General features: G+C 26.5%; 1 pseudogene; it reads left to right on the plus strand.

Moving 5' to 3' along the window:
* Positions 1 to 15,750, plus strand: part of LOC136980834 (atrial natriuretic peptide receptor 1-like) — a 159,005-nt pseudogene that overhangs the window by 78,644 nt on the left and 64,611 nt on the right.

Below are 15,750 nucleotides of genomic sequence, written 5' to 3' on the forward strand. Positions count from 1 at the left end.
TCACAGATTTAAATTTAAATATTTCGACAAGAAATTCGGATATTCTTAGTGGAGTTGACTTTAAATAAAGATTTTTCGATAAGATTTTTTTGGTTTCTTTTACGATGCGGGCGTAGACGATTAGCAGAATTAAATGGTAATTTGGAGTACCATAATAGAGATAACACGAAGCACTTTCTGTACTCGAAGTAATTAGTGAATATGTGCGTGTGTGTTTCTTTTTCATCAATTTAATATATCCGTAATGTGTTTTTTCTTCGTGTTCTTACTCCTATGATTAGTGTATTTCAATATATATGTGTTTTTTCTTACTTTATCCATTCTGAATGCATATAGCCCACGTATATAAATGCATGTTCTGGCACGCTTTTTAAGGATGTTCGGTTTTTCGTATTTCGCGATTTAACGTACTTTTTCATCAGTTCCTTCATTAAATTGGGTAATTTGTAGTGTACCTTGATAGCGCCTAAAAATTTTAATATATTTTCAAGCTTTTGAGCAGGATTAATTAATTATTCGATACGTTTCTTTGATTTTTCATGAAACCTTTTCTGCTTGTAAAGTGAATTTTTTATTCTGTTCTAAATAAAATGTTTTGAATTGTTAATAACGAATAATTAATTACGTGTTTGTTTATTATTAATTTGTTCGTTCTGTTTCTTCAATAAACAAAATTTTGTTGCGATATTCTGAAGAAAAACATATTATAATTAGTAATGTTTTTCAATTCGTAGTTTTGAATATAGTTATTAATTTAAATATAAATACGATGAATTCAACTGAAAATAATTCGAAGAATTATTAAGGAATATAAAGAATTTTAATTAGCAACATTTCTGGATGTGGTATGAAGGATTGTGTAAAATGGCATTATTTTTAATATGCCGTTCTTTCTTGTTTGCATGGTATTTATAGAGTAAGATTTATACATAACAATGCTATGATAGGTATAATAATTAGTCGAATAATTTCCAAAATATGGATAAAACGTGTGATTATATTTTTATTATACTAATTTAATTCTTTTTAGTTTGTTAATAAAGTATAGCATCGATTATCCGACTTAATTGGAGACTGGGGTTGGTCGGATAACCGAAAAGTATGAAAAAATACATTATTAGTATAGTGTATTAGGCCTGGTTTAAATACTAGCCTCCCTTTCATGGTCGAGCCAGTATTGCCAGCTAAAACATGCAAAAATTTAACAAAAATAATATTAAAGTAGCCAGGACATAACCAAATATTGTAGCGCCACATCACTAGCGGACATTTGAATTTGCTGACTAGAACGCGGTCGGTTAAACGATAAGTCGGTTAATCGGGGGTCGGATAATCGATGCTCTACTGTAATTTCTTGTGGAATAAGTCTATTGTTTCTCTTTAATTTCAATTCATGATATTCTTCGATAAATTAATCACTCTCTCTCTCTCTTTAGAAATTATTCAAATAATTTATATATTTATTTAAAACTTTATTAAAACATATCGACGATCAGTTTGGAAGAGAAAAAGTTTGAGACGACGATGTGATCAAGAGCGTTGAGAGAGAGGGATCCTGTCTAAATGTCATAATATTTTTTTAAAACATCTCATAGTTTTAGCAATTTTTAATCTTTTCAACAGTTAATTCATATATACAATATATTGATAATTTTAATATTAGTTTGGGCATTTTACATTATTCTAAAAGAGCTATTTATTACAAAATAAGCGTATTATATTTTATGGATAATGCTTCGTTATCTCATAAAATTCGCCTGAAGATATATCTAAAAAAAAGCTCTTTAATGGATATTAGTGTTTTAGTTATGTGATTATCATAATTGAATATTTTATGTTTACCGTATCGGTCATCTTTTTCCTTTAGTTTTCCTAGTATGATTTAAATGTGTATTATTATATTATTGATGTTAGTTATTAAAAAGAAAATTAAATAAAAGCTGTCTAGAATATTATACTACGCTACTAAATATTTAAAAATAAAAGCATTAAATTTGTTTATTTACGATATTAATTTTAACTTTGTGAAATTTTACTATAAATTGGGCATATGCAATCTATTTTATTTAATCCTTTTCTTCAATTTAGGAATTTTAAAAATCAAATACAGAGTAAATAAGATGAATGTGTCATAAAACATTATTCCATTAATATTTTATTTTTAACGTAGTTCATTTTAATTAAATCTTTAATGTTATGATTAATTACAGTTATCGTGATGTGCGCTTCTCCAGATGTAGTAAGAAATATCATGTTGACTGCTAAGGATATGGGCATGGTCGATAGTGGAGATTATGTATTTTTTGATGTTCAGCAATTCACCAGGTAAGCTTAAATAAATTTTAAATTAACACAAGGTTATTTATGTATTTAGTATATAAATAATTATATTTTATTCTGGATTTTAAATTTTCATGATGTACTCTTTTGTTTTCTCTAAAACACAGGTGCAAAAGTTGTAAACAAATTACATAAATTTACATATAAATTTGGAGAAAATCATATTTTATATTTCCTCGTAATAAAAATTCATTTACAGTGGTACCTCGGTATACGTTTGCTTTAGAATACGTCCAATTCAGAATACGTCCTGTTTGGACGAAACAAATTTTGTTCGGTATACGACTTTTGTTCGGTATACGACTTTTGTTCGGTATACGTACGACTTAATTCAATTATACGTACCATCTATGAAGAAGTAGCACTATCGGTGTACTAGACCGATCGGTGTCTTGTATCAAGAGGAGTTTTTTACATGAGAACGGATTAATCATTTTTACATTACTTCTTATGGTAAAGGTTGGTTTGGTATACGTCCTATTCGGTATAAGTCCAAACACCAGGAACGGATTAAGGTCGTATATCGAGGTTCCACTGTATTTTACTTATAAATAATCACTTTTGGTTGTATATTCAAACAAATTTAAACAAGTTCTAAAACAATAAAATTTTATTTTAAAGATTTCTAACGTATTAGGTTATGCTCTAACATTTAAATTTAAATTAAAAGCTTCATCTTAATAAACAAAGCATTTGCCATTGTTGTTTTTTCTGAGCTTTAGTTAACAAAGAAAAAGAATTCGTACACTCCTCTAACTTTATTATCGATTTACTGACGAAGCCAATTTGTTATATACAAGCAACTTGTCACCGTGAGAATTATTCTTTGTTGCCAAAATAATCCTCTATACTCACTGTTAACTGCTTAACGTATTTGTAAGCTATAAGTAACGATACTTCTCTTTAGAATTAAAAAAAAAATAGTCTTTCTCTGTATTTAAAGAAATTATTTAAATTAAAACTTGATAATAAAGTTGGAAGGATTTAGGGATTTTTTTCTTTAATCAGATAAATTATCAGAGGTAAGAATTTTATCGTTACATCTTAAAGGATAATGTTTTGTAAAAAGTAACAATTTTAAGAAGTTTTTAGATAGTAAAGTTTGAAATGTTTTTTATACATAATAATTTTACCTTAAGTATTTAATATGTTTTAAAGTTTTAAAACTAAATTTAATTCAGATCATTCTAAATTTAGAAATATCTTCTGTTTAATGTTTATAAACAAATGTTATTTTTTTATATTAAAATGAAAACGAAAATATTTTTATGTTGTTTATAAGAAGGGAAATACTAATAACACTCAGAATTTAGGCACATTAAAAGAGAACGTAAACAAAAATAATTAAATACAACTTCTGTAAAACTGATTAAAGGCCACATTTGATGCTTGAAGAGTTAAAAACTGTTCATTTAATTTTCATGCTATAATTAATTGAATATTTTCAATATATATATATATATATAAACATTTTTTTTTATAAATTAACGATTAATCTTTAGTTACAATTATAATAATTATAATACATATATTAAATAACATGCTATCTAATATTACACACACAAGTTATATACATGTATGTGAATAACATTAATATTTTTAATTAATTAATATTTTACATTATTCAAATTAATTAATATTTTACAAATATTAAAATCAAACAAATTATGCAGCTTTATCAATGATATTATATACATATGAATTTTCTTCACTTGGGAAGACCATTGAGCACAGAAGAAAACCAAAATAAGAAAAGCCTCTAGGTCTTACCATATTCCTATTGAAGCCTGGAGGAGTAGAGAACTGGAAGATAGAAATTGGCTTACATGGCTTTTTAATAAGATTACGGAGACTGCGAAAATCCTAGCAAAAGCTGTAGCTTTTATATTTATAGGATAAAGGAGATGTGCACGATTGAGGATACTGTACAGAAACAAACTCATGAACCATAACACGAAGCTATGGGAAAGAGTAATATATACAAGATTACGTGAAGAAACACAACATTCTTGGCGACTGACCTTTCTCTGTAGGCTACTTGTCGCCAGCAGTTAAAAAAGTCCTTTTAAAAACACAAAATATATCCAATTAAAATTACAAGTAATTTCTAAAAAAGGGAACTGGTGACATACAGACGTCTTGCTTGCATCCATCCATCCATACCTTCGTTGGGGTTGTTACTGCTTTTATCTACTAAGAACAAGCGCTGGAAAATGCAGACTTTGTCTTCAATTTCAATAACAAAATAATTATCCATCGGACGAAAATTTACAGATAAAAGTTAAAACTTACTAAAAAATTGGCAACTAAAAATGTTAACACAAAAACATTGAAATTAACCAGTAAAAACGACTAAAATAAAAAGTGTAAAATGCTTCACTGTACGTTTATCAGGTAGGCTGACAGAGAAATGGTATAATGAATTAATAAAATGTGGGGGAGAGAAAAGGAAGAATATTTTAAAATAGTTGTTCTGTATAGGAAGGTTGTGTACAGATGACAGGACTTTCACTTGGCTTTCATCGACTTAAAAAAATGCTTCGGCACAATACCACGAGTCATTTGCTGGAAGCTAGATTTGATGGGCGCTGAGAAGGAAAACGTTCTATATGTTTAAATTATACGGAACATCTACGAAAGGCAGACAACAGTGCGCAGCATATATGGAGAACTGATGAATTCTTGGTGAAGATGGATTTATACCAAAGAATTGCTCTTAGTCCATATATCTTCATTGAAGTATGGAGGAACTCACAAAACATATTCAGGAGTGGCACCTTATGATATGCTGTTTGCTGTTGACATAGTACAGATGAGTAAAAGCGCAGAGGCACTGTAGGATAAACTTAATAAATATACAGAACATTGGAACGGAATGGTCTTAAAATAAGCCGGAAAAAAACAGACTGTCTACAGTAAACTGTTTTTAGCTCAAAAAATTCGTATAATAGCAGAAATACGGATAGGCCAGGAAGCTATTGCAGATACAAAAATTCAAGTATCTAAGATTAATATTGCAGGATGATGCAGAAATTGAGGAAGATATCATCAGCAGAATTACAGTTGGGTTGTTAAAATAGCAACAGACTGCAGAAGGTGATCTGCGACCGCAAGGTATTGTACCGTTGCGGCTTAAAGAAAAAAATTATGTGCAAAACCATGTTATTTAAAGCAGAAAATAATTTTTAAACGAATATTATATTAATATTGTTCACTTTAGGATTAAATTATCAAGAATGTCTAAGCTGTTAAAAAGAAAACACAAAAATTACAAATAACAAATATAAGAATTTTGCGATAAACATCTGCATTACTAAAAAAAGGACAATAAAGAATGAACTATTCTCATAACTTTAATACTGTTTCATACGTACTGGATAAGACTGTCCTGGTCCTGTGTCGGATATCCGATTACGAAGTCTTTGAAATTTTATGGGAGAATTTCACCCCTTTGTCCGGTAGCCGGACACTGGATACTCAAGTGAAGATAGTGAACCAAAATCTCACAATTGTCCGGCATAAGACGTCGCCGGACAAGATGATGGTGCAGAACCTATGATATTTCATATGATTTATTCGATAGTCATAGGGCAGTAACGAGAATATACAGTTCTGAGGGTGCTCTGCTCATAGCGAGCATAATAAACATAACCGAACTTAATGTTTAATCTGGTTTTAAATCGGAGGTGTTTGAAAGTAAATGATCGTCAGGATACACGGCATCGGAAATCCAGCACAGGATAGATGTGAAATCAGGCTTAAAGTTAACACCCCTAACCGATAAGCTGTAAGAACGATGGCCACATACGAAGAAGGCCAGAGACTTTGTGTCACACAGAGTAAAAGAAATAGAGAAAAAGAGAACAAAAGGCCTGGAAACGAAAAAGTGAATAGACTGTATTGGAGCATGAAGGACTGTGGTATAACTACAGATATAGTGAAAGACAGAAAACTTTGAGAGGAACAATCTAAAAGTACCTTTATCCCAGTTACATAATCAGAATAAAGATGCATCAGAAGGATATTATTTGAATAAATTTTCTTATGGAATTTATGTCAAAATAAATTTTCTAATTACTAATTCATTTATAAGTAGATTAAATTATAATTTTAACAAAATATAACGATAAGAAAGAGTCTATCGTTATTTAAAGCAGGAAATAATTTTTAAACGAATATTATATTAATATTGTCCACTTTAGGATTAAATTATCAAGAAGTAATATTTTATTCTCTTCTTTTAATCGATTATAATGATTTATAAATAATAAATTTTATTTAATTACAAAATAATAATAAATGTAACTTATATAAACATAGCTACGAATTATATATAACATAATTCAAACCAACCTTTATAAATTGTATAATTAAATAATATAGATGTAAGCATATATACTTTATACTGTTAATATGCAATTCTATAAATTATAAAACATAATTAATAGGTATATATTTACATATAATTTTAATGGCAATAATAGTGTATTTAATATTTTCAGAATATTCAATATATCAAATTTTTCCACTTAAAATCTTTTAATTATGTATCTTCAGGTTGATCTAAGATTATAATTAGCAGTATAATTATTAATATAAATAATAATACTTCGAACTTTTTAGAAAATCCAAAAATATTATCACAAATCATATATTTCATTGCATTTTTTTGTGTATTAATAATAAATCCTTATTTTTATAAACCAAATTTTATTCTTTAAAAATATAACTAATGTTTTAAAAGGTGTTTCGGAGTTTGAATGTATTTTGAGCTTCAAAAAATAAGTGGTCCTGAAAACTTCTACGTATTCGTATTATAAATTGAGAGCTAAAAAAACGGCAACTATACATACTTAATTTTTTACCATTAACATTTATAAATGAACAATAGTCATTATTCTCACATATTTATCTATTTAATATTAAAAAAATATATATTATAATTAATAAAAAGATAATACAAGTTAGAATTCTAAGCGTATTTCTATTAAAGGAAATTGTTGGATGTAAAAATACTAAATCTTTAAAATTTTTAATCCTTATCCTTAAAGTGAAATACTCGATAAGCTGATTTGATATAAACTTCTTACTTGAAAATTTATAAAGGCGACAATCATTAAAAAAAAAGGAAAAACGTTGTTAAAATATGAGAACTTGAAAACAGCAGTTTTAACCTTTACTTGTGGGCATTTTCATAGTAAACATTCAAACATAAACATTGCTTCTGTCTAATTTCTCTTTTTTAAATGTATATTTTACATATGTAATTAAGTAAAATGTAAATAAACATAACATTTTATGTTACTATAAATTAACTTATAATTTATATATAAAATTTTTTATTAATTTATTAATAAAATAAAAGTACTTTAATGACTTACATTTTAGTAAAAAGGACAATAGTCGACCGTGGTATCGTGCAAGTGATGATGCAGAAAGAAATCAGAAAGCAAAAGCTGCTTACGAAGGTTTACTGACTGTTACGGCAAGAATACCAGATACAAATGAATATGCGGAATTCTTCCGAGCTGTAAAAAGGATAGCCAAAGAAGAACGAGGATATGATTATGGTGTAGAAGAGGTACTCAGTTTCATCATATTAATTATATTAAAAATAAATATATATTTTACTTCTAAATTAAAAAAAAAGTTTTTTTTCGTTAATATTTGAAGCAATTTATTTTCTGAGAAATGTGAAATAATCGTTATAAGTTACTGAAACTTAATTACATTTATTGACGTCGTGCAGAATTCTACTATTGTGAAGTGCATAAGGTATTAATGACATACATTAGACTATCAAAACGTAAAATGTAAACACTTAAATAAATTATAAACTGATTAAATTAGCTATTAGAATATATAATCATGGTAATGTATATTATAATAGTTAACACAATATTACCATACTCATATCTTACCATAGATTACATATATTATTATTATTATTATTATATACACTAATAATCCTTAAATTAATATTGAAGCATATTTTAAATTATGAACTTGTAGAAAAATATAACGTTTTGTTTCCATAATTTATAAATTATCATCACATATCAACTCGAAATTACATAAAATTAATATCGACATATATTATTATTTAATATTTTCTAACCATAAATATTTTAAGCTATTACATTTGTTGTTCAAGTACAGTACATATATGTCAGTTCATTTTTTCATTAAATATTAATAAATATTATATTAAATGTTATACATTGTGTGTATTCAATGCTATTGATCTATTATACAGAAAAACCATATGATCTTATAAGGATTTATAGTCTTTTAAAATCATATATTCTTTTCTGATGATGGATTCTACAATTTATTAAACTTTTCATTTTTATATTAAGTCTTTTATTAATAATTTAATTAAATATTTTATGTTAATAACAACATTAAATTTTATAAAACAACAAAATGAAACATTCAAACATAAACATTAATAATTTTTTTAACATAAACAATAGTTACACGCTTAAAATATCCTATTTATATACTGATAAATTCAAAGCAACATTTACCTGGGTAGGTCTGTGAAGGCTCAAATGATGTAATTTCTATAAACTAAGTGCAATATGTAGTCTTTCCAATTGTATTGTATACATAATAATTTTATAGGTCTAACTATGCCTGATATCGGTTTCATTTAAACTAAAACGTAGAAATTATCAAATATTTACCCCTGAAAAATGCAATAAAAGCTTAAAAATAACATAATTTATAAATATTGCTTATTGTTCATAATTAATGACTAAGAAATTATAATTTAAACAATGTAAAATTCCAGTTAAATCATTATTTTCATAAGGAATTTTATTTTTTCGATGACAATAACAAAGTTATATATCAAATCTGTAAGTTGAACGATGTTAAAATATTTCGAGATAAATTGATATAAAATATTACTACGATGATAAATATTATATATTTATAACTAGACGATAGTAATAAATATTGTATATATATATATATATATATATATGTATTATGCTTACACTGAAAACAGTTATTTCACAAAACAACAAAGTTTTAGTAATTTATGAAGTTTGTTATTGTTAAACCTTATGAATTTTGGACCCAGTGAAAAATACAAAAGCTACAAGAAGTTTAATAACGTGTGTTGCAAACTTTACTAACAAAAAATTACTGTTTATATAGGTAAATATCAATAGCCTATATCAGGAGTGGCGAACCTTTTTGAGCCCGCGTGCCATACAGTAAGTACACTTAGCTTTAAAGATGTTTGTGTGTGCCAAAATTTTAGACTTCGAATAACGATATCTAAAGAAATTAAACGAATATGCTTTAATTAGAATAAATGTACAAAAAGCTTATTGAATAAAGGATGATTAAAAAAGACAGATGATCAATCGAAATCGTATGATACATTACGTGCCAGATGATTTCTCTATACGTGCCACTTTGGGCACGCGTGCCATAGGTTCGCCATCCCTGGCCTATATTAAAAAGCTTCTTGCCTGTATTGTTTTATTACAAAACCTACTTAGTTACTTATGACTAATAAACAGACTTATTGCACACCCAGCCTATTTAATTGACTTATCCCAAAATGCATTTTGGTCTTACTGGCCTTTATCAACTGAGTGACATACAAAACAGAGTCACCATTTGCCTAGTTTAAAATCAGCAATATACTTAATGATCATTCATCTAATATTATTTTTATTTTTACCTTTTTTTTTAATTTTCAAACTAATTTACAAAAAATGTGGTACGTACACATTTAAGATGACTCATTTAACCTGATATTTTGATGTGAAGCAGACATGTTGATACACAACTAACAGAAATAATACTGCCATATCTCATACTGGCTAATGTTTTTGTTAATGTTACAAAGATTAAATTGTTTATACAAAATTAGACGGTTTATTTTTAATTAAGAAATAAATATATTTAAAAAAAAATCTGTTGACGTGGAAGATTATAAGCTATGATTACATTATTAAAATAAAGTAAAATAATGGTAATTTTAAATCTACATTTTTTCTAAAGATATGTTTTCGAGTTCTTTATTCGCAACAGTTTTATTCTTGATTTCTAGTGACCATGAATTTAAATGATTTTCATATACACTTGCATATTTGTGAACATTATAATAAAATCAAAAGAAAATTTTGCTATTTATAAGACAGTTAGAAAATTAGAAAACATTAATTTGTTCTCAGTAATTCTGAAAATGAATCTTTTTCTCTTTCTCAACACAGCAGCAGAACTTATTTGTAAAGGATGAGATTCTTAAAAAAGTCGCTTCATCTATAAAATTATATATTTTTGTTCTTAAATTTATATAAATATAACGTAGAAAAAAATACTAGCTTTCAGAGTTAACTAGGAGATAACAGTGATTAATAATATTACTAAATAAGGGAATTATTTCTTATAACTCTTATACTCTTAGCTAAATTTCCAAAATCTTAATATATTTAACAAAAATTTAATAAAATAATAAATTAAAATTATTTTATTTTACGTCAAATATTAAACAATTAAACTTTCCTACTACTTTTTCAATAGCATAATTTTAAACAAATTTCTATATGAAAATCGATATTAAAAAATGAAATTTTTTGAAATAGTTCGTAACATCGAATCATAATTCTATTGTTTGGTGTAAAATTTTATTTAAAATAATAAAAAAATATTTACTTAAAACTTTTCGATTTAAATGGCAAGAAATATCAAAAGAGTGATATTTCTAAAATAAGAAAAAAATAAAGTTAAATAGAAAAATATGAAGTAAATTTGCTTAATTAAAGACTAGAAAAAAAATGATAAAAACAAAACTAAAATTAGTGTATACAGTACATTTAATAAACTTTAAAATTAAGGTAATTCATCAATTATGAGATAAAAATTTCTTTCCCAATCTTTGTAATTTGTAAATCTCATTCAGTCATTTCTTATGTTATTCAATAATATGAGCTAGTATATAATTAAATCTTCAATATAAAAATCATTAATAAGGATATTCTTGTTAATGTTACAAAGGCAAAACTATTTATACAACAAAAGTGAATGATTTATTTTTTAATTAAGAAATAAATATAGAGTATTAAAATAATTTTAGTTATGATATAAGATTATAAGTATGATTTACTTTTCAAGTATTAAAAATTACATTAATTTTTAAATTATTCACAATTTTACACATCTATTCACGTAAAAAATATTGTTTCTTCTTAAAGTTTTAATAGATTAGAAAAATATTTAAATAATTTTATAACTGATTTCTTTCAATTCTTATTGCTAGACATTCACTATAATATTTTGTAATATTCTATCTTCGTAATGTATTCACTTTTCTAGAGCCTTTGATTTATTGTGCCTTAAGCTATAATACATAAGAACACATTCTTCTTCCCACCATATATTAATGTATTGTATTTAAAAATGGCACATTAATAACACTCCTAAAGTACAGCTTCTGTTAGCTTATGTTTAATCCAGTTCTGATAGTCTTCTCTAATCATTTAACGTATTATTATTAATGTTAGCATAGTGACGTAGAGTATATAACATAGAGTATATCACCTGTAATACTCTATGTTACATAGAGTATGTAACATAGAGTATTCAGGTTATTTGTATTTAAGTCACATTTTCTAAATTAATTTAAAAATAAAATCTCTAGGAAAACTTTTTACAATATTAAATTATTTATTCTCACAGAAAATAATATTATTAAAGAATAAACAATTTTTTTTTGTTTGAAAATGTATTAATTAATATCTGACGGCATCTCTCGAGAATTCGGCATTTTCCCAAATAGCGTAATTAAGGTTATCCGGAAAGTAGAAAGTCATGTGTAAGTCTTAATAGGATAGTTCACGTATTAATATGAACAAAGGAAAACCTTCTGATAGAAATTAGTGCTGTAGTTCAATACTTAATTAATGGAAGAAACTCTTATACAAAAGAAATTGTTTTCAAACGCAATTACAGCTAAGTAATAGATAATTACAATCTATATTTATTATTGATTATAATAACGTATGTAATTGTGGTTAATATTTATTTTATTAAAAATAGATAAGTGATTCTTGATGCATTATTCCATACACAATGGCAATATCTAGTCAAATATAGACTTATGAGAAATTCTTTCTGTAAGTTTAGATACGGTAACATCTATATCATACGATATTGGATATTGCACATATAGAATCATAGTTAATAATAGATTCCGAATATTAAATCAAAACAGGGTATAAACAACTAAATATTTGAAGCTTCTGACAGGCAAGGCTTTGAACAGAAGAGTAAAATACTGTCATAATTGGTATTAGTCTTTGGAAAAATTTTAATTTTGTTTTAATAAGTCATATCCTATCACAAATATTTACTTTTATATCAAGAAAATTGAACATGTGTTACGAATAGTACAAAATACGAATGGAATTTTATGTGTATAAAATACATAAAAACATAAATTTCAATGTTTAATTACAAAATTTCGTGTTTTGATTAAATGATAAACAGTTTATTTTCTGTTTTCTGTTGAATTTCAGTATTTTAAATTTAAAAATATTCAAAAATCCTATAACTAAATGCATAATAAATTACGTATTTATTAAAATGAGATTGTTTTCATCATAGAAAGTCAATAAAATCTATTATTAATGGCATACATTTTTTATTAAGTTGATATAAAATAATAAGAAAACGAAGATATTTAATAATTTAGTATGAAAAGATAATTAATTTATGGAGTAATTTTTAGTAATTTTATTAAATTTTTCCAGAAAAATAATGTTATATAACATTACATTCTACAATTTAATTGAATGTTATATAACACTTAATCGTTTCATATATAATTTAAAAATGTCATAAGCTGTATTCACTATTAGTCTATTTTCTAACTATTAAAAATAGAAACTATTTTTGTAACTTTTATTATAAAAATATAACATAACAACACTATAAGATAGACAAATAAACAATAAGACACTGAAAACGTTTCCTGATTCTTAGCCAAAACTTTGAGAGTATTTATTTTTAACACGTAAACAAGCGGGGGGATGACCACTAGTTACTTTCTGAGACCAAAATCTCGCCAATTGGGAAGATGAATCAGGATGAGGGAGATTGTGGACGAAGGCAAGATGCTCGTTAAATTCAGATCTCAGTAGTGAGACTGGAGGAAGAGTGCAGATAGAGCCAGTCCAAATTCCATAGGTTCACAGAGGGAAGTCTTATCCCCGACAGTTGTACAGGAATATGTATTTGGTTCACATTTTATGGTTTATCGTACATTTAATGTAGTGTGAATGAGGTGATACACACGTGTAATTACTGTATGAACTAAAAAGTAGCCATCGTATTAATATCAATATACAGTATTTTGAGAGTTGAAAGCCATGCTTGCTATGCGTGGTGTTTACGAGTGATTGCTGTAAAAATAAGTGAAAAAATAAAATGTTTCAGGTTTTGATTTTTAGAATTTTTTTACATATGCTTACTAAAGCTTCGAAAATCTTAAGATTAACGGACGACTTTTGTCTTTTGTTTATAATGCTTTAGAAGCTTGAATAATTAGTCTAACCTGTAATCGGTCAAAAATAACAGAGCACGTTCTGGTAGAGCACTCATCCATATACTGTTCACCAACTAATCCACACCTCTAAGGATACAGTGATTTAGCAGAAAATTATGTTTTGTTTTTTCGAATATGTTTTTCGGAAAACACTATTATTTTTCTCGTTACATGCTGTTTGGTACGATAATAAAACACTAGTTCAGTCAGTATTTTTAAATAAAATTTATTTTCACGATCATAACATCCAGAACATTTTTTCACTATCTAACTCTCATTTATCCTATATTTTATTTTGTAAATAAACTGTATACACGAAGCCAACGTGAAAGTAGAGATGTAAGAGATTTTAGAATTGATTTTTATGCTTCTTTCTATTCTATCGATTTTTTACGTATATCTGATGTGATTAGATTTTTTATTTATGAAATCCGCTTAAATGTGGAGTGTTAAATGTGGAATTGATTTTCAAGTGATGTACTTATCGGATTTAGTTTACTTAGATTTTCCACAGAATATCTTCTTAGATTGATTATCATCTTAGATTTTCCAGTTAAATCTTACGTATCAATTCGATTTACTTCAATTCAATGAAAGAAAATTCAATTGTTTTATTAACGTCAGATATCCTTTCACTGAGGGCTAAATGCCAGGTCTAAACTTTGTCCACTACAGATGAACTTGACCAGAAAATCAACCAACGTGGATCAGGAATGACTCATGATGGCTGGTCATGAGATTCAAATTCGAATAAGACATTATTTCTCATAGATGGAGATTGTTGTTATACTGAATTATCCAGTTAGTATAACATCATTTTTGGAATCAGGAAGATCGGAATTAGATTTGTATCTGTACCCTTATATACTTAAGATTTTATCGAAAGGCCTTCCGAACGATCGAAACAATTGTACTTTGTTATCTGGCATTTCGCTACATATAATCGAAATAAACAAAATAGTTATTTAAATTGTTCACTCACTTTGAAGCTTAATACTTCCGTATATTATATGGAAAATTTCTAAAATTTTGCAGGGAGGTATATGTATTAGGGGCATTCATTCGATTAAATTTTGGTGATTAAAGGTTGAAGGGTGGGGAGATAATGGGATCGTGTGTGTCTTCAGTAGGGTCAGAATTAATGACGATTTTACTCGTTATTAGCATTTACAATGTTTTTTTTTTTTTTTTCTTTTATAAAACTCATCCCTACCTTTAAAATTAAGCCTTTTGCCATTTTACAATAATCAATTACAATATAGAAAAAGTTTTAAAATAAAATATCATAACAGATGGCGCCACACGCAGTTTTAAATGTTGCCGGGAAAGTTAAGCAACTCGTAGCTGGATTTTTATAGATTGGTGTAAGATTGATCTTAATCTTAAACCAGAGCATTAAAATAAAGATAAATATTGTTATGAGTCTTTTCGCTCATTACTCGTCTATTTTTCAATAACACTTTTTAAAACATATAGGGAGGTCGAAATGTCAGTTAACTAAGATATATTTTAAAATAATAGTTAAAGTTTGTTTTCAAAATAATATTATTATCAGTGTATTCGTGATTCAATCGCTTTTTTTTGGAAATGATTAAATTACAAATAATGATATATATCTACTGCAAAATTTTAAATACTTTTCGAACCAGTGAATTAATTTAATTGGTTGAACTCACTACCATAAGTAGTAGGCCAAATATAGTTACTATATGTTATTCAAACGAAGGAGGGCACATCTTTTTATATATGATAAAGAGAACATTTCTTCTATTTTGACTCCGAAAAATGTCCTTTTACAAAATATCGAAGAATTATTGAGAAAATGAATTAACTCTAAAAAA

Source organism: Centruroides vittatus, unplaced genomic scaffold, assembly GCF_030686945.1.
Source record: "Centruroides vittatus isolate TY-2023 unplaced genomic scaffold, ASM3068694v2 contig_726, whole genome shotgun sequence".
Lineage (NCBI taxonomy): Eukaryota > Metazoa > Arthropoda > Arachnida > Scorpiones > Buthidae > Centruroides > Centruroides vittatus.